The following is an 18,928-nucleotide window of genomic DNA, read 5'->3' on the forward strand; positions in this document are numbered from 1 at the left end:
CGCCCCCTCGGTGGGAGATGGCCCCGGCCCGCGACATCCAGCCGAGGGGCGCGCAGCCGCCGCCGCCGCCTCCTCCCGTCTGGAGCTGGGGGGGCCGCGGGGGAGACGACGCGATCCGGGTCGTGGCCTGGGGGCAGCTCGGGCAGCAGCCCCCGCATGGCGGCCCCGCGCCCCCGGAGGTGGCGCCGTGGGGAGGCTGCATTTTTTTTTTTTTTTGAGCCGCGGGAGGTGGTGGGGGAGGGGGCCTGTGTGTGTGTCCCTTTAAGAGCCGGAGCGCTGCCCCCGCCTCGCAGGCGCCCGGAGCCTCACAAAAGAACAGGATGTTGTTGATTTGTCACCAAACCACAGAGAGGAAATGATTGTAAATTTCCTTTAAACATCCCCGCCGCGCTCCGGCCGCCCCCGCTTCCGCCTCCGCCGCCCCCGCCCGGCCGGGCGCAGCGGGGCCTCGGCGCTCCCGCGGGGCGCCCGCTCCGGCTCCCAGCTCCCGCGGCCTCCCCGGCCCGCCCCGCGCTCCGGCGGCTTTGCGCGTGGGCATCTTCGCAGCGGCGGCGGCGGCGGAGGAAGAACCCGGCCGCCGCGGCCCGCGCGCCGCCCCTCGCTCCCCGAGCGAACGGGATCCGCGCGCGGGGCGCTCCGCCTTCGCGTCCCGTCCCCTTGTAGCCCCGCAACCCCCCGAGGGCAGAGGCAGCAATCAGCACCTGGGTTTCGGGGGAAACTGAGGCCCGGGTAAGTTACGTGAGCCGAAGGTCACCAGCTCCTGGAACCCCCTGGGGGCTCTGGGAATACCCCACCCAGGTTTAGGTCGTCCCACAGTTTATGTTTGTAATCACTGAGCCATAGGGCCACAGGAACATTCGAGAATTCCCAAGTCGTCACGAGTGGCAGTTTCCATTCATTGCCAAGTCCAAAGCGATAATTCCTCAGTCCAAGTTATTTCATGGGGACCATCACCCACCGCTTCCAGCGGGCACCTCCTTTTCCGGAGCTGTTTGGGTCTCAGTTCCACCTGTTCCTTTCTGCATGCTAACTCCTCCGGCCTGCCCTTCCCCCGCCCCCATCTGCTTTGCAAGATTTCTGGAAGCTTCTGTTGGAGTAAATGTTTGCTCCCAACCTGTGGCCCATGGCGGAGTGGTCTGGTCTGTGGTCTGTACGCAGTGTTCTTTGGGAGCAGTTAATGCTTAGTCCGAGATTGGCTGGGCCTTTTGTGTTAAAAACAGCAGCTAATATCTCAGGCACTGTGCTGAGCCGAATTCTCTCATTTAATCCTTTCAGTAGCTCCATGAGGTAGACGGTGCCGTTCTCTTTGTACAGATGAGGAAATTGAGGTTCAGAGAGGTTGAGAAACTGGACCAGCTCACACAGTGTAAGTAGAAGACATAGCACTCAGTTACCCCATTCTGATTACTGGTCATATCCTTCTCTAATACTTTAAATCTGGTTATTTGGTTGGGAAGTGATGAATAGAACACAGGAATTTTTGTTGGTTTTTTTATCACCTCAACCTCCAGGGAGCTCTGGGCCAGACCCCAATTTCTGGGAATAGAGACTTGGGTGGCTGATGCTGTCAGACTGGAATCTTCTCTTTTCTGGCCACACGAGATCCTGAGTGGCTTGGGGTCTGCTGTGGAGTCTGAGTACTTTTCACTGTACTCAAATGGGAAAATGGGGTCCTTTAAACAATTATCTGGATTCCTAAAGCTGAATAGTCCCCGTCCTCTGCATGACCCTGTATTCAGATTCCCAGCTCTAAGGGACGATGGTAAGAACTGGGGAGGTGTGAGGGGGTGTGGGGATGGGGGTTCTGTTTTGAATGTTAGCAGTGTCATTTATAACAGTTCATGTTACCGTGTGCCTGCTGTGTGCGATGCGCTGTGCCAGGTTCTGTACATACATGTTTTCCCACTGGATCCTAAGAGATGAAAAATTGGTACCCAAAGAGGTTGTGCACCTAGGAATGTGGAATCAGGGTTGGTGTTTCTCCCCACAGGGTCCCCTGTATCTGTGCAAGAGGAAGTCATCCAGGAGCCCCAGAAATGAGACTGCAGTTGCTTGCCTTCAATCAGTGCAGAGAGCCAAGAGGGTCCTTGGTGCCGGTGGATTTTGAGAGAGAAAAGCAATGGCCTTTGTCTGCCTTGTGCTGCAGCTGTCTGCAGTTCCTCAACTCTGAGCACATTTGTTGATGGATTTCCAGAGCGGGCCTCTGTATCTCCACCTGTCCTTTTGTTTTTATACAATGCCAGTCACTGGGGCACCCACATCCCAGCACTTGGAGGGAGAGCCATTTGCTTGTTTCCGTTCTTCAGATGAGGAGCACAGGGTACCTACCTGCTAGGTCATTCGTCTGTGGGCACTGAGTGGGCTGGCTCAAGGTAGAGCAAAACCACTGCAATCAGGGTTCCCAGCCTCTGCCCACTTAGTTCTGGGGAAGCAGGAACCAGAGGTCAGGGCATCTGATGTCTCCTAGTCTCAATTTCCTGGCCTGTGAAGAACTCTGGCCTATGTGGTCTCTGATGGCCCTTCCAGGCATCACTGGAAAAATAGCTTCTGTTTATTTATTCAGCTAATCTTTATCAAAATCCATCACCTGCCAGGCACCACTGTTACAGGTGGTGGAGATACAGCAGTCGACAAAACAAAAGCTCTGCCTTCTTGGAGTTTACCTTTTAGATGAAGACGACGCTCACAATTAAATGAATTAAATGTATATATATTTATATATATGTAAATATATGTATATATGTATATGTATATATATGTTTATATGTGTGTATATATGTGTGTACAGTCGTGTTCATCGTAATGACATGTAGTGTCAACTATGGACCACATATAGGACAGTGGTTCCATGCGATTATAATAGAGCTGAAAAATTTCTGTGGCCTAGAGATGTGGTAGCCATCCCAATGTGTTAGTGCAATGTATTAAGTTTTCTATGTTTAGAAATGTTTAGGTACACAAATACTTGTGTTCCACTTGTCTACAGCTGCAGTCCCCAGGCTGCAGTCCCCAAGCCCCGGTCCGTGGCCCGGTGCCAATCTTCGGCCTGTCAGGAACTGGGCTTCACATCACCACCTGAACTCCGCCCCACCCGCCCCCACTCGTGCCCCCCACCCCTGCCTCCCCTCCGCATCCGAGATTCGTGGAAAAATTGTCTTCTATGAAACCGGTCCCTGGTGCCAAAATGTGGGGGACCACTGGCCTACAGTAGTCAGTACAGTAAACTGCTGTACGGGTTCATAGCCTGGGAGGAATAGGCCATACCATCTAGACTTGTGTAAGTACACTCTAATGTTCCCACAATGATGAAACCACATAAGGATGGGGATAGGTTTTTCAGAACATATCCCAGTCATTAAGTGACACATGACTCTATGTGTATATATGTAAAATATCAGGTAGTACTTTGTGTTATGGACAAAAATGAAGAGCGTAAGGGAAAATACAGTGTGTGTGTGTGTGTGTGTGTGTGTGTGTGTGTGTGTGGATGAAAGGGCCACTCTGTTATTTAGGGTAGTGAGGAAGTCTCACTGATAAAGTGGAAGGGAAGGAGTGGACCACAGTTTCCTGGAAGAAGCTTGCTATAGGCATTTGCAATGGCACAGATAAGGCCTTGGAGATGGAAGTGTGTTGGGAAGCACTTACTATGTCTTAGGCATTGTTAGATGCTTTATGTTATGTATTTAATCCTGTTATATATTTTTGGAAATACGAGACTCAGAGAGGTTAAGTGATTTGCCCAAGGCCACACAGCTAGTAGGTGGTGGAGGTGATATTCAAATGCAACTTTTAATCATCATGCTGCTTCCCACTGGGGACTCTCCTTTTGGAGTTGGAGCTAGTGTTTAATTCATGACCTGCTTCTTTTGATTTCTTGGGGATTAAACATCAGTAGTGGCCAAGATGACTCCTGGCCCTGGAGTTGCATGGTTGGCAAGAGCTCAGGGCCTGAAGTTCCTTTTTGTGAGTGGAGGAAAGTAATATGTTTGATGCTGGAAAACCCCATGTTGTGTTTATGGCAGAAGGGGGAAAAAACACCTTCAGATTATTGTAAACAAGAGAAATGGGAGAACAGGGTAGCCTGAATCCCTCCGCCCTCCTCCTTCGTTTTAATTTCCCCGTGATAGGCCCAACACAGCATGTTGTATTATACAGCGATAATTAAAACACTTGGATTAGTGAACTGAGATTTATAGGGCAAACAGGAGCCAGAGGAAAAAACGACAGTCATCTCTTTTATTTGCAGGCAGATACCCAAATTGCCACTTGCTTGCTTTTTCTTCCCGACACCATCACCTACTCTGTTTAATTAGATCCTTTCTTTTCCATATCATTTCCAAGCGCCAGCTCTGCCTGCTGCTCAGCAGAGTTTGTGAAGCCACATACTGAATGCCTTCCCGCAGCAGCCGGGGGAAGATAGATGTGAGTCAGAAACGCGACAGCAAACAGGAGGGAAGGAGGGGACCTTTGCATCGGGCGTCTAGCCGGCCTGTCCATCCGCAGCGTCATGGAGCAGGACAGGAGGAGCTGGACCCAGGGGCAAGATGCAGAAGTGCTGTCAGCCTTCCTGAGACAGTTTGCCACTAAGTGCCTGTTTTTTGTGGGGAGTGGAGAGGAGAGTGAGTGCCCCAAACAGTAGAGCACCCGCAAAGCAAATTCCAAAACCAAATATTTTACTATGTTCGAAGTGTCATTCTAGAGGCTCTGGGAGGTGAGGGGTTGGGGAGCCTGAGATGAAGAAAATGCTGTCAAATCCATAATCTAGTAGAAGGGACAATCAAACATGGCTGGTGAGGATTTTTGGCCAAATTTATTTGTTTTGGCCAAAATATTTGTTGAGTACCTGCTGTGTGTCAGACATCGTTCTAGGCACAGAGGGGATAAGCCAGTGGCCAAACACCAAAAAGTCCTTGCCCACGTGGATCTACATTCTAGCTGTAGGGGAGGGGAGTGGCAGGAATTCCTTACTAAAGAGCATAGAAACTGGGCAGAAAATGAGGTGGGGAAGTGGCTGGCGAGTGCTGGGGCTTGTGGTTTTCAAATGAAGTAAGTGGAGACTGTAAAGCCTGGAGGCTGACAGATCCCATCTGGAATCTGGGCTTTGACACCTATGAGCTGTGTGACCTCTGAGCTTCTGTAATCAACTGGTCTGAACCTTTACTTTTCTCATCTGTAATGTGGGGCTAGTAATAAACACTCGTACAGGGATAAAATGGAAAAGGCAATATAACGTACATGTCTAATCAGAGTTTCATGAGTGTTAGCCCTTATGAGTATTAAGTGCCTATAACCGGATGGCTGAGCTGAAGGAGTGACTGATTACAGTTGGGAAAAGGTTATTGTCCCTGTCGCCTTTCTTTTTTCTAGTAATTCTAGTTTGATTGTGCACCAAGAAGGCGACAGGAGCGTAGGTGATCTCTTGCAGGCTGAGCTAGGACTAGGGAAGGCTTGGATACCGATTTGGTCTGTGGACATAGGTTGGAAGTAGGGAATTGTCAGTATTTTGCATTCTGTTTTTAACATTATTTTCAGCATGCTTTGTGTTCATCCAGATAGTCCACAGCAGGCCTGGCGGGGAGGCCGGGACTGCCCACTTGACAAACGGGAAAACAGGCACAGGATGTGAGTGCCCAGCCAAGGTCACCTCCAGTCTCCAGAGGAGATCTCCTGCCGGCCTGGCGATGAGTCATGCTGGCGTGTTGCTCCCGGGGTGAAATCACAAAGGAAGGAAGGCTTGGATTTATTGCAAGCAGCACAGGAAGTTTCCTGTTCTTGAGAAATCTTAGAAAAGGTAAACTCCTCCACCTGAGGGGCCTCACTGCATAGCACCCAAACCCCTAAAAGGTACAATGCCTGATCTGAGATGAGGGAGAGGCTTTGGCACGTGCAGAGAAGCAGTAAGCAAAGGAGACAGCAGGGAGAAGAAAAGAGGAAGAGAGTAGTGGTTGAGAGGGTCAGTAGACCTGGGCTTGGTGGCTCAGCTTGGTCAGATCATGTAACCTCTCTGAGCCTCAATTTCCTCACCTGTCAGATGGGACCATAACAGTGCCTACCTGACAGGGCTGTTGGGAGAGTGAAATAAAAGGCTTGTGCCAGTGCCTTGCACGCAGCCAACCCTTAATGCCATTGGCTGTTGTTGGTGGAGAGGAAAAGGGCAGAGGAATGGGGAAGACCCGAGGGCCCAGGGAGCTCTGCAGCCCCTGATGCTGCACCGTTCAGATGGGGTCGTGATGAAGCTCCGTCCACCTGAGACGTTTAGAGTCCATCACACAGGAGATGTGATCTTGGCCCTCTAGGAGTTTATGCTGGGTCCAGCAGAGCAGGCCAGACAAGCATCCGACGTCCTTCCGTCCTCGCTCACCCTCCCTGGCCTCATGGTTCAGTGGGCACGGTGGGCCTAGGAGGGGCCCCTCTTCCCCCCTCCCCCCACCTTAACCTTTGCCTCTCTGGCTGAGACCCATTATGCCTCCCATCTCTGTTGACTCCATATAATGAAAATAATTGCGCCTGTCTCCACCGATAACTGTCTAGAAACAGTCAGGCCCCACCCCAGTCATCTGCCTGTTACTGAACACACCCGGCCTGCTGCAGTCGGGCCTGCGGAGCCAGGTTCCTGAATCCGAGCAGTGAGAACCCACAGGCTAGATTCACGTTTCTCAGTGAATACACGAACCATCCAGGTGGCTGATGCCCTAGTGGACAGCCTTGAGGTTTGCTGAAGGGTGTCAAATGGTTCTGGGACTGAGGTGCAGAAACTGTGACAGCACCTCCAAGCAAAACGGTAATGATCATGTTTTTGAATCTTGAATCTGCCTTGCATTGTCAGCCTGCCTTCCTCAACACTCCCTGCCCCCATTTCACGTGGAAGATTTCATTATGAAAACAGATATCGGTCAGGGCTTAAGAGTTGCATGTGCTTGGAGAAGGGAAGCTACTGCGGCTCTGTGTTTTTCTGATTTCTGTATAAACTGCCCAAAGAGCAGACCTCATACCTGTAAGAACAGCATCTTCCAGAGTGAGCAAGAAGGGTGGGGTTGTCAATTAGAGGAAACCTATTTAATTATTCTAGTCCAAAGCCCCCATTTGTGTTTGTGTATTTTGTTAAGATATTGTAACAGTCTTAAATAAAAGAAAATTTTAAACCACCCATAATCTTCTGTCTCTTAAATGACCCTGCTCTTTTGCCAGGGGTCCATTCTCATCTGTGTCCCTGCACATACGCACACATACATGCACATGCTGTGGACTCTCATGATGGATCGGCCTGGATTATGTGAAACCTTGTACGTATTTTTCACCAAATCCTGGCAATCACTCTAGAAGGAAGAAATTATTATCCCCATTATTCTGATGAAGAAACCAAGGCTCTCAGAGGTCATGTGCTCATAGTTGGCAGATCTGATTCCAGCCAACATCTGCCAACTTTGTGGTCGGTATGATTTTGTGTCTGGTTTTCACTCAACGTTCTATTATAGATATTTTCCTATGTTCCTCTGAAGTCTTCCTAATTATTGTTTAAAATGGGAACATAGGATTCCCTGAACCATCATTTGTGCAAACATTTTCTCCTTTTGGGCATTTGTACTCTTTTCGTTTATTTTTTTATTTTATTTTAATTTTTTGAGGGAGGGTCTTGATCTGTTGCCAGGGCTAGAGTACAGTGGCATCAGCAAAGCTCTTTGCAACTTCAAACGCCTGGGCTCAGTGATCCTCCTGCTTCAGCCTCGCCAGTAGCTGGGACTACCAGGCATGTGCCACCATGTCCGGCTAATTTTTTAATTTTTTGTAGAGATAGTGTATCGCTATTGGCCAGGCTGGCCTCTGACTCCTGGGCTCAAGTGATCCTCCTGTCTCAGCCTCCCACAGTGCTAGGATATTAGGTGTGAGCCACCATGCTCAGCCTGTTCTCAGTTTTTCACTGTCATGGACAAGTTTTTGATTCCCCTCCGGGGAGATGCTTAACACATTGACTGCCACACTAGAAAAAAAACTTTCTTCGTTGGGGCTACAGTGTTTTATCATGAAAATAGAATAAAAACTTCAAAAACAAAACGATGCTTTCTTATTTAATGAAAAAATTTTTTGATTGTTTTCTGTTTTTTCAATAAAAAAGTAATACAAAAACTTGAAAATTAGTAATGTAAAAAATAATGTGAAAACTGGAAAAATAGTTCATAAGGGTAAGGTGTTTTTGTCAGACCTAAGTGTAATTTAAAGGTAGACATAATAGAAAAACAAAATGTATTGACTTCTATACATTTAATCCACATTTTTGGAATTAAATTTTCAATATTAATTGTAACAATAAGAAAATCAAGTAAGATTTTCATGACTCAACTGCAGGGTTTTGCCCAGGTTTTGCTTCCTGAGGCCCCGGGCTCAAGACTAGCGTAAGTTAAATACAACTCACGTGGCAGTTAATGCGTTAAATACAGAAGCGGGGGCAGACCAACTCAGTGGTTCAGAGCACAGGCTCCGCAATCAAACAAAATTGGCTTGGAAAATCTGGCTCTGCTACCTCCCAGCAACGTGACGGTAAGCAAGTTACTTAATCTCTCTTTCAGTTTCCTTTTCTGTAAAATGGGAATAATAATGTCTACCTCACAGGGTATGTTGTGAGGATTATGTGAGATGATACATGCAAAGACCCGGGCCAGGCGTGCTGAGCACATATTAGGCACTAGATGTTTAGACGCAGAGCCCTGGGGTTGCGGACTTGATCCACAGATGTGTTTAATTTGGCCTGCATAGTGCTAAGTTTTTAAAAATTAAATTGCCAACATTTAAAAATTGGCAGTTTTACTTTAAAATGCATATCTCTGGACTCTCTCTCTCTTTTTTTTTTTTTGAGGGGTAGGGGTAGAGTTAGGGTTAGGTTTAGAGTTAGGGTAGGGGTAGGGTGTCTGGACTCTCTTGAAACATCAGAATGTCTGGCGACACGTGGTGGGACACTTTGGAGCTGAGTAGCAACTACCCCCTTTTAGATGTGGCATGAACTCCCAGGTCTTCCGTCTTAGGCTGGGTTACCAGGATCAGACACGGGAACAAGCAGAACTTAAGAGAGTGGGAGAATCAGGGCGGGGAAAGGGGAAGAAACCAAGCAAGAGTGCAACTTCATGCAAAGCCCCTTGGCGGGGAGCTTGTCTCGGCCTGAGGCAAGGTCACTAAGGTCTATTGAGCTGCTGGTGGCAGGAAGCATAGGAGGGTGGGAGGTTTCCACACGGGGAAGCAGAGTACCCTGAAGTTCAGAGGAGCTCAAACCTGGCAGAGGGGTCTGGGTAAGGCACCTCCTTCACTCGGTTTTCCATTAGGCCCTTGAGTTTGCAACCCCTGTGCTACTTGGTCATTATTTCCACTGTGTAAATCAGGTCACAGCTGGGTCCGAGTGACAGCAGCTGTCTGCTTGGACGAGAGTGGTAGGGGAGCACCAACCCTCTTGAGGTAGACAGGAGAGGCAGTGCTATCTCCATTTTCTAGAGAAGGAAACTGAGTCTCCGAGAGGTCAAGGGCAAGTGCAGCTGTGAAGTGGCAAGGTACAGGATGAGAATGTTGGCGTTCGGCCTCCTGCTGCCTTTCTCTGCCGTCCACATCACATTTCTCTCTCGCATCCAGACCGATTTTCTCCCTGTACGTGGTGATGCTCCCCCCTAAGTAAACCTTCCGTGCAAGTGCAGATTAAATACAGATGTCACAACAGGGTGAGCGCCACGTTTGCAGAGAAAACCAGAACTTGTTTCCTGAAAACTTCCCAGGTAGAGGGTGGGTTTTTTGTGGGGTTGGCTCAGGATGGAGGTGGTGGTTGAAGTTTCTCCCTTAAATGTTCAAGATTTAAAGAGACCGCTCAGCCTCTTTGCCCAGCGCGGTGCAGTGCTGCTAGAAACACATTTTTGGTGATGGCTTGTTTTTTCTTTCACGGTAGAAAGACATGAGTCCCTCAAAAGGGTGTTTGCAAAAAGCATCGAATTCTCAGAAGGATAAAACAGTTTTAACAGAAAAAAAAAAAAAAACATTGTGTGAGCTTATCAATATAAAATGAAGATGAGAATTTGTTTATGTGAATAGATCTTTTTTGGGGGGGAGGAGGTGTTAAAAATTTATGTATCTTTGCTAATGGAACCACTTCCACATTCACAATGAAATTAAAAAGGAGGCTCATAAAACCTTTCCTGGAATAACCAGAAAAGGAGTGAGTCCTTGAAAATATAAATTTGTGGTATTATCTCTGCATATTTGCAAAATTCTTTAAGTTCTTGAATAGTCTGTCATGGACCTAGTCTGCTGGTATATTCATTTAGCATCATCTGTTAATCTATGCCTTTTCTAGCCTATATTAGTCTGTGCTCACTCTGAGGCACTGCCCTACTGTGTACTTGCTGTGGCCACAAAGCCTTCCAACCCCCCCTTGAAATCCGCAGGGTTCCTGTGTTCCTCATTCTACAAATACAGTGTGAGAAGCAGCTGCCCCTGGAGCTTTGCAACCCTGGGGGCCTCCATGGAGGTAGAGCTATTTTCTACCAACGGTAATGGCCAAGCTCTGAAAGATTCCCTAATGGGAAGTGAGTAGCAGAGGCAGGATTTGAATTCAGGTCTGAATGACCCGTAATACATATTGTTTTGTACTACCCAATTCTGCCTTAAATTAGCCTCCTCTTTGGAGTAAAGCACCCTGTTAGGAAGTTACCTTGAAGATCAAACTGGTCCTTCTCTTCAAGGTACTTGCAGTGTAGGGTGGGGGAGGGGAGTCTCCCTTTCTTGTACAGAAACATTTATTAATTTTTAATCCTCATTTTATAGACAAGAAACCTGAATCAAAGAGGTCAAGTGATGTGCTCAAGGTCACCACTATGATGTGACAAGGCTTTTATTAGGTGGCTGTTGCCGGAAGCTCTTAGCAGTCCGAGACATTTATGTGGACCACCTCATGCCTACTACATGCAAGGCACGTGAAGGTCAAGGCTGCTCTTCAAGGTCACCCAGAGGCCAAGGTGGCCCGCGCTTCAAGTGCTCAGTGCTCTTGCAGTGAATGGAGATTCTAAAACAGATTATCCCTGAAACATGCCTCTAGAGGCTGGGTCCATGGCATGTGGACAGCAAAACTCACAGGCTAACCCCCCTCTCTCTCCTCACGGGGAAGGGTCCTTACAGGAGAGGTGAGTGAGTGAGGCTGTTCTGTATTTGGCCTTTAGGGTCACCTGGCCTGGGTGTTAATCCTGGCCTCTGCCACATTGGCTGTGTGACCTAGGGTAGGTTATTTCAGCTTTCTGTGCCTCTGATTTCATATTTGCAAAATGGAGATGAGACTAGCACTTTCCTCACAGAGACGCAGGGAGTATTAAACACAATAGTGTGTGACAGCACTTACCAGTGCCAGGGACTGTTATCTAAAACAGCCACAAAATCTGGCTGGGTGGACTTTAAACATCAGGTCCCACCTCCTTACTTTTATAATTAATTGGTTTAATTAAATGACAATAAATAATCACTAATAGCAACAGCTAGCATGTGCAGGCACTGTGCCAAGTACTTTTTGTTTATTAAGTTGTTTCAAAATGTGAAGGTACAAGAGGAGTGTGTTTTCCTCCTACCCTGTATTAGTCAGGGCTCTCCAGAGAAACAGAACCGATAGGATATATATGATGTACGTAGCAAGGTTTATTATGAGACGTTGGCTCACGATACAATGGAGGCTTAGAAGTCCCATAATCTGCCATCTGCAAGCAGGAGAACCAGGAAAGCCTGTCGTGTGGTTCGATTCCAAACCCAAAGGCCTGAGAACCAGGGCAGTGGATGGTGTAAGTCCCAGTCCAAGTCCAAAGGCCCAAAAACCAGGAGTGCAGATGTCCCAAGATAGGAGAAGAGAGATGTCTTAGCTCAGGACGAGAGTATGAATTTGCCCTTCCTCTGCCTGTCCTGTTTGGGTCCCTAGTGGATCGGATGATGCCTGGCCACACTGGTGAGGGTGGAACTTCTCTACCCAGTCTACCGATTCAGATGCTGATCTCGTCTGCGAGGATCCTCACAGACATGCTCAGACATAGTGTTTTACCTGCTACCTGGGCATCCCTTAGCACGGTCAAGTTGACACATAAAATTAACCATTGCACACCTCCGGTTCTCTCCACAGGAGCAGCCCTTGTTACCAGTCCTCTGGGCATCTTTCCAGATCTCCCTGCAGACACGTATGTAAGTATCTTTCTACCCCTTCAGCTTTAAGTATGAGGAAGCCAGGCTCAGGCCACACGGTGAATCGTACTAATAGTTCCTATTCTGTGTGTGGGCCACTGCTCCAGGACTGTGTGATTTTGAATCCTACAGAATGAGGCTTATTGTGTAGAATAGATCCTCCGGGCCTTAGTTTACCTCAGTGGTTTGATTGAAGATTAAATGAGATAATCCATGCAGAGGGACTTATCAGATCCTGGTCTATCATAATTGCTCAGTCGATGGTGGTTGCAGGGGAAGATCGAGGTTTTAAGGGGCCCTGAAGCTTCCACACCGTGGGCGCCATCTTTAAGATAAATGATACAAGATTATGAGTCAAATATTAGAAATATGAGCGAATATTTACTTAGAGTGAGAAAAGAGCCCCAACAATTTACACATTTTAAAAGCTAACAAATATCACAAACACTACAAACTCCAAAAGAATAATAACAGAAGATTTTTATTAATTAACTTCCCGACACACTCCTATAGTACTTTCTATTCCTATATTTTCTGTCTTCATACCCTTTGGTCGCTTCTTCATATGATAACGATTTTCGAAAACAACTTTCTGCGGAGAGAATGGAAGATAATTCAGCCTTTTCTCTAGTATGAATGGTCAAAGTTTGTTTTTTATTATAGTTTAGATACAAGAAAGGAACAAATTCACACATAGACACAGGCACCATTTGTAGTGTTACTGCATGTTGGTGTCTCACGGTGGAATTTTGGTAAGTTCAATAGTGTGTGATTCCCACCAAAAGCGATCATAGAACCCGTGGTGCATTATAACTGTAGGCATGTGTTATGGAGTAGGTTTCTGACAGAGGAGAATTTCCATTTTGACTGCAGGAACCGAAACCACGTAATTTTGCAGGTCTAATAACTGGAAGCGTTTCTCACAGGCTAGCGCCTGACTCTATACATTTTAAAATTCCCTCCCTCCTCCCCACCATACGCTTAGGCGTGGGCGCTGCAGGATCTGCTCGTGTGGTGATGCAGGAGCTGGCTGGCGGGTACTTGGCACAGGAAGGTTCCTGGGAGCTGCGCCTACACTGGGAGGGTTGCCGATAGCTCGGCTGTCTATGGAGTTGCTAACCGCAGAAGTATAACCTGCCAAGCTCAAACTCAGTGTACCTGCCACCAACTCACTCTTGCGTGTGTGCGTTCCCTGAATGCCCACAGCCACCACAGGAAGGGAGGAGGGACGTTGGGGGGAAGCCAGAGTGGAGCCAGTGGTCTCTCCAGTTGTGCTCAAAAGACTTGACTTTGGCAAATGTTAGAGAAACCTAAGACCATGTCATCCCTTTCTTTTCAGAGCCCTGGACCTTGAAGCCTCAGCTCTGTTAGCTTCACAGCGAACCTGGCTGGCTGCTGTCAATGCTCACGGTGAACAGCAGTGTCATTTGGAAGACAGCCGTGGGGCCCAGTGAGGAGCCATGTGAGCGCTGGCCAGTTAACATGCTCCGTGAACCTCGGTTCTTCAGTGGTAAGCACGACGCTGCTAACAGTACCTGCCTCCCCGGGAACGTAAACTCCACGAGGGCAGGCGCGGGGCTGACTGCTTGTTGCCTGCATCCTTGGTGTTTAGATCACACAGGCCACACTCATTATATGGCACGCGAGGTGTTAGGTGGTTAGCCCGACGCTCTCTGGGAAAAGGAAACCGAGGCACAGTGAGCTTGAGTGCCTTGACTTGAAGCCAGCTGTGTCTAGCTCCAAACTCCCTTTTCTATACAACGTGCTGCCTCTAGTCAGCTTCAAGGGAGATCCTGGGTCTCTGGGCCTCCTTTCCTTCCCACTGACCCTCCCTTGTGAGCTGAACGACAAGGGGAAGCTTAACTCACGTCTGAGCTCCTGAGATAATCGTCTCAGTTTTCCCTCCCTTACTGGACGTGAGCTGGGGGCCTGGGTACCACCCTGGAATTCGCTCTGATCCATGGAATCCGCTGTTCCAGAGGCTCCCTGCCTTCTCCCCCTCCCCAACCTGGGTACCTGGGAATGGGGTGAGGTAGGAGACAGTTGGAAGAACAAAGGTGAATGGTTGTGGGCTATAAAATAGTGAGCTTGAAAAACAAGTTTGGATCATGAATGGCTCTGGGGCTCCTGGAGCTCAGCGGGGCAGCTCTTGGAATCACTGACATTCCTGCCCCAGATGCCAGGAGGCTGCTCACTCATGCGCCAGACCCCCGCCCCAAGGTCCCCCACCCTTCACAGCTCCACTCAATTCTGAGGTGGCCCTGAGCAAAGTGAGATGTCACCCTGTATCCCAGAACCATGGAGATGAGGCCAGAGGGCCACCGCAGTCAGTGGTCATCTTGTCATTATGTGGCGGGTGCCGTGGTGCAGGGAACCAGGTGGCTGCAGGCTTGTAGAACAGGTGATCAAACCCCAGCTGGGCCCCTAGACTGAGCACAGCTCTGTGCCCTGCCTGGTGCGGGTTTCCAGTCCGTCCCGAGCCGGCTTCTACCTCTGTTTGTTTTCCTTAGAAGCTGCCCTGATGGGGCACGTCTGGGCCAGGGACACCGGAGAGCACCAGGAAAGGCTGAGGGTGCTCGCTTCCCCCCTGTCGTTTAGCAACACAACTGGGATGTTGGAGCCTCTGCTTCCAGCCTGATTCTCCCTTGAGCCCTGGGATAATATTTATATACAAATGCTGGCTCTGATCTCCACCCAGGAAAACACCAGCTGCTTTGAAAATCTTTTTGCCTGTGATAGAAAGCAGAGCGGCTGGGCCTCATGCAGGCCCCCTCGAGCTTCTCTGGAGAGTGTTAGGGAACAGCAAGTGTGTTTTATTTATATTTTTCAAAGTCATCCCAGGGCTGTGTCCAGGCAACTGAAGGCTTGTCAAAGAGCCGAATATCTAATTCCGTTTAGAAAAAACAAAGGGATTAGGTGTCCCTGGGACTTTAACAAATGCATTGTTGGTGGTTTTGATTTAGGTTTCATTTAGGGAAAGCAAGTGCAGAAACGAGGATGCCAAAGATCCAGTCTGTCAGTGTTGTGAAGACGCCTGGAGACAGGCACGCATAAACTGTTGGCAGGCACGTAAATTAGTGCAGCATTTTGGAGGGAAATTTGGCAACATCTTTCATAAAAAATGAGTATGACCTTTGATGCAGCGATTCCATGCCTTGGAAACTATCCTACAGTAAGAGTTGCATGTGTATACAAAGACCCACCTTCAGAAATGCTCACTGCAGTGCAAAGTAGGAAATCGCCCATTTCCATCAGTCGGGGACTGGCTCAGCAAATTATAGTTCATCCACACAGTAGACTCCTTTATGATTCATTACAGAAGAGAACAAGGTAGCTAATAACAATGGCCAACACATATACAGTGCTTACTACGTACACCCTATTCCAAGAGCTCTAGGTATTTTAGGACATTTGCACACTTACAATATTAACTCATTTAATCTCAACAATTCTTTGGTTACTATTACAAGAATATTTTTTTTTTTTAGCTGAGGAAAGAGGTAGTAATAACTTGCCTAAGGTCACATTAGCTAGTGAGTGAGGGAGGTGGGTGTCAAGCCCTCTGGCCCCAGGGTCAGTATACACTCTACCACTACTATATGCACATCTGTACGTACAGGAATGGAAAGATGCCTTTGACTTACTCTTAAGTGAAAAATTAAGGTAGCAGAGAAATAGTGTGTGATCTTTATGTAAAAAGAAATTGCATGTGTGCATGGGCATGTGAATATATCACATGTATTTGGAAAAGTAAAGGTCTGGAAGAATACTTGTCAGATCAGCAGTTCCCTCTGGGGAGGGAGGTAAAAGAATTTGAACTATGTAAAGATAATTTTTTTTTTTTTGAGACAGGGTCTTGCTCTCTTGCCCAGGCTAGAGTGGAGTGGTCACCATAGATCACTGCAACCTCAAACTCCTGGGCTCAAGCAATCCTCCTGCCTCAGCCTCCCAAGTAGCTGGGACTACAGGTGTGTGCCATCATACCTGGCTAATTTTTCTATTTTTGTAGAGATGGGGAGGGTCTCACTCTTGCTCAGGCTGATCTCAAACTCCTGGCCTCAAGTGACCCTCCCACTTTGGCCTCCCAAAGTGCTAGGATTATAGGCATGAGTCACCATGCTTGTAAAGAGGATTTTAACAATTTTTAACTAGATAGACTGGGTGTGGTGGCTCATGCCTATAGTCTCAGCATTCTGGGAGGCCAAGGCAGGAGGGAGGGTCGCTTGAGGCCAGGAGTTTGAGATCCTGTCTCTACAAAAAAGTAAGAAAAATTATCTGGGCATGGTGGCATGTGCCTGTAGTCCCAGCTACTCTGGAGGCTGAGGCAGGAGGATTGCTTGAGCCCAGGAGTTCCAGGCTGCAGTGAGCTGTGATCACTCTAGTTCATGCCAGCCTGGATGACAGAGCAAGATCCTGTCTCTTAAATGAATAGTTTTACATTTTCTTGAACAAGTAATTTTAGAAAAAGTAAACTTGAGCATGCTATCAAGGTAATACTAACAATAAAATAACAATTTAGTTTTCATTTCTGAATACTCCCTTAGAAGGAAGAGACTTCCCAGGTGAGCTCAGAGTGACACTGATGATTAACTCCAAGTAAAAGATGTGGAGCCACACCCACTGGGGAGACTGCAGTGGGTTAGATGAAGGTAGACTGAGAAATTCTTCTTCTGATTGGCTGAAAGCCATCCTGAGATAAGGACTCTTGTCCTCCATACCCTCTGAAGTGTTCCTTCCTCCTGGGAGCCTTGGCCCAGATGTTGGGGGAGTAATGGTGACTCTCTTGACACAGAGCCCTCCACTGCCGTCCTCACTACCCTGCCCCGGCATGTAATGTATGTACTTAATGCATTAGGTACATACTCTAGGTGCTTAACTTGGCCCTTTGTTTAAACTACTGTCCCTTTAGGGTCATCCAGTGAAACCTGCAGCATTTGTAGGCACCTTACAACTTGCAAATCTGATTCCCATCCGTTATTTCAGTTAACTGTGGCGGAGCCTTGTGGCTTTAATGCTCTTTGTGTCTCTTTCAGAGTGAAGCAAGCTGGGGCTTAGGAGAGGGTCTGATGAGGACAAGGAGGGCTCTCAAAATTTTAAGCCCCATCTTTAAACCCGTGTTTAAATATTGATTTTTGAAATGTGACCCATCACAGAGAATATAGAAAAATAACAATAACAGCTTCTACTTATTTTGTCAGGTCAGAAAGTAACCAGTGTTTCTAAGGCTTTTCTTAGTGTTACTCTTGCAGCAAGTTTAGGGGGTAAATTTTTTTTTTTGTTTTTTGAGACAGGGTCTCACTCTGTTGCCCGGGCTAGAGTGAGTGCCGTGGCGTCAGCCTAGCTCACAGCAACCTCAAACTCCTGGGCTCAAGTGATACTCCTGCCTCAGCCTCCAGAGTAGCTGGGACTACAGGCATGTGCCACCATACCTGGCTAATTTTTTCTATATATTTTTAGTTGTCCAGCTAATTTCTTTCTATTTTTAATAGAGATGGGGGTCTCGCTGTGGCTCAGGCTGGTCTCGAACTCCTGAGCTCAAACGATTCACTCACCTCGGCCTCCCAGAGTGCTAGGATTGCAGGCATGAGCCACTGTGCCCGAGAGTGTCATTTTCATCACATTCTTGCTGGCATTAGTTATTGTTAAAAAATGAAAAAAAAACCCAATTTAAGTTTATTTCTTTTGCCTTATGTATCTAAACAAAATGAAATTAAAAAAACAACAATTTGTTAATCAGAGGATATGTAAAATGTTTATATCCTATTTTGTGTTTTTTTCTCCACTAACATGATCATCATAACCATCTTCCTTGTTGCTTCATGTCATCGTTTTAAATGATGGCCCCTATTTCAAGAAGTGATGTCCTCGGGGGAGAGATTCCTAGATGTGGGATTGGTAGGTCCAAAAATATGAGTATTTTTGTGGTTTTTGATATACATTGCTAAATTGCTTTCCAAAAGACCTTCATTAATTTGCACTTCAGTCAACAATTTTGAGAGTGTCATTTTCATCACATTCTTGCTGGCATTAGTTATTGTTAAAAAATGAAAAAAACCCCAAAAGTCCTAATAAATACCGAATTGTTCACAGTAGTTTGGAGAGTGGAATGGTGCTGGTTGGGGGTGTGTGTGTGTGTCCATTTTCCACTTTATCTAACTTGGTACTATTAAAAATATTTAATACAGGCATGTATTACTTTTGTAATATCTATTTTAAACTTTTTATTTTGAAAAATTTGTCTTACAGAAAAGTTGCAAAAGTATTACAAAACTCTCTTTGCACCCTTTGTAACATATTTTTAAAAGATGAAGTAATTAAAAGAAATGCTCCCCAATGTCAACTCTTACATCAGCAACAAGCCTGTAAGTTGGGGTTTCCTAATAGGTAGGCAAGGGCTCGATAGCAGGTTCAGGACATGCTTATTAAAAGTGTAGACTCAGGCTGGGCGTGGTGGCTCACACCTGTAATCCTAGCACTCTGGGAGGCCGAGGCGGGAGGATCACTTGAGATCAGGAGTTTGGGACCAGCCTGAGCAACAGCAAGACCCCATCTCTACAAAAAATAGAAAAATTAGCTGGGTGTAGTGGCATGTGCCTATAGTCCCAGCTACTTGGGAGGCTGAGGCAGGAGGATCACTGGAACCCAGGAATTTGAGGCTGCATTGAGCTATGATGACACCACTGCACTCTACCCAGGGTGACAGAGTGAGACTCCGTTTCAAAACAATAAAAATATAAAATAAAAT

General features: G+C 47.2%; 1 long non-coding RNA gene across 1 annotated transcript; it reads left to right on the forward strand.

Moving 5' to 3' along the window:
* The first annotated feature begins 562 nt into the window (after positions 1-562).
* On the forward strand, positions 563-2,753 carry LOC123638854. Its single transcript, XR_006735494.1, has 3 exons — positions 563-729; positions 1,276-1,366; positions 1,991-2,753. It is a non-coding gene; the product is annotated as an uncharacterized LOC123638854 (long non-coding RNA).
* The last annotated feature ends 16,175 nt before the right edge of the window (positions 2,754-18,928 follow it).

This window comes from Lemur catta, chromosome 5 (assembly GCF_020740605.2).
Source record: "Lemur catta isolate mLemCat1 chromosome 5, mLemCat1.pri, whole genome shotgun sequence".
In the NCBI taxonomy this organism is placed as follows: domain Eukaryota; kingdom Metazoa; phylum Chordata; class Mammalia; order Primates; family Lemuridae; genus Lemur; species Lemur catta.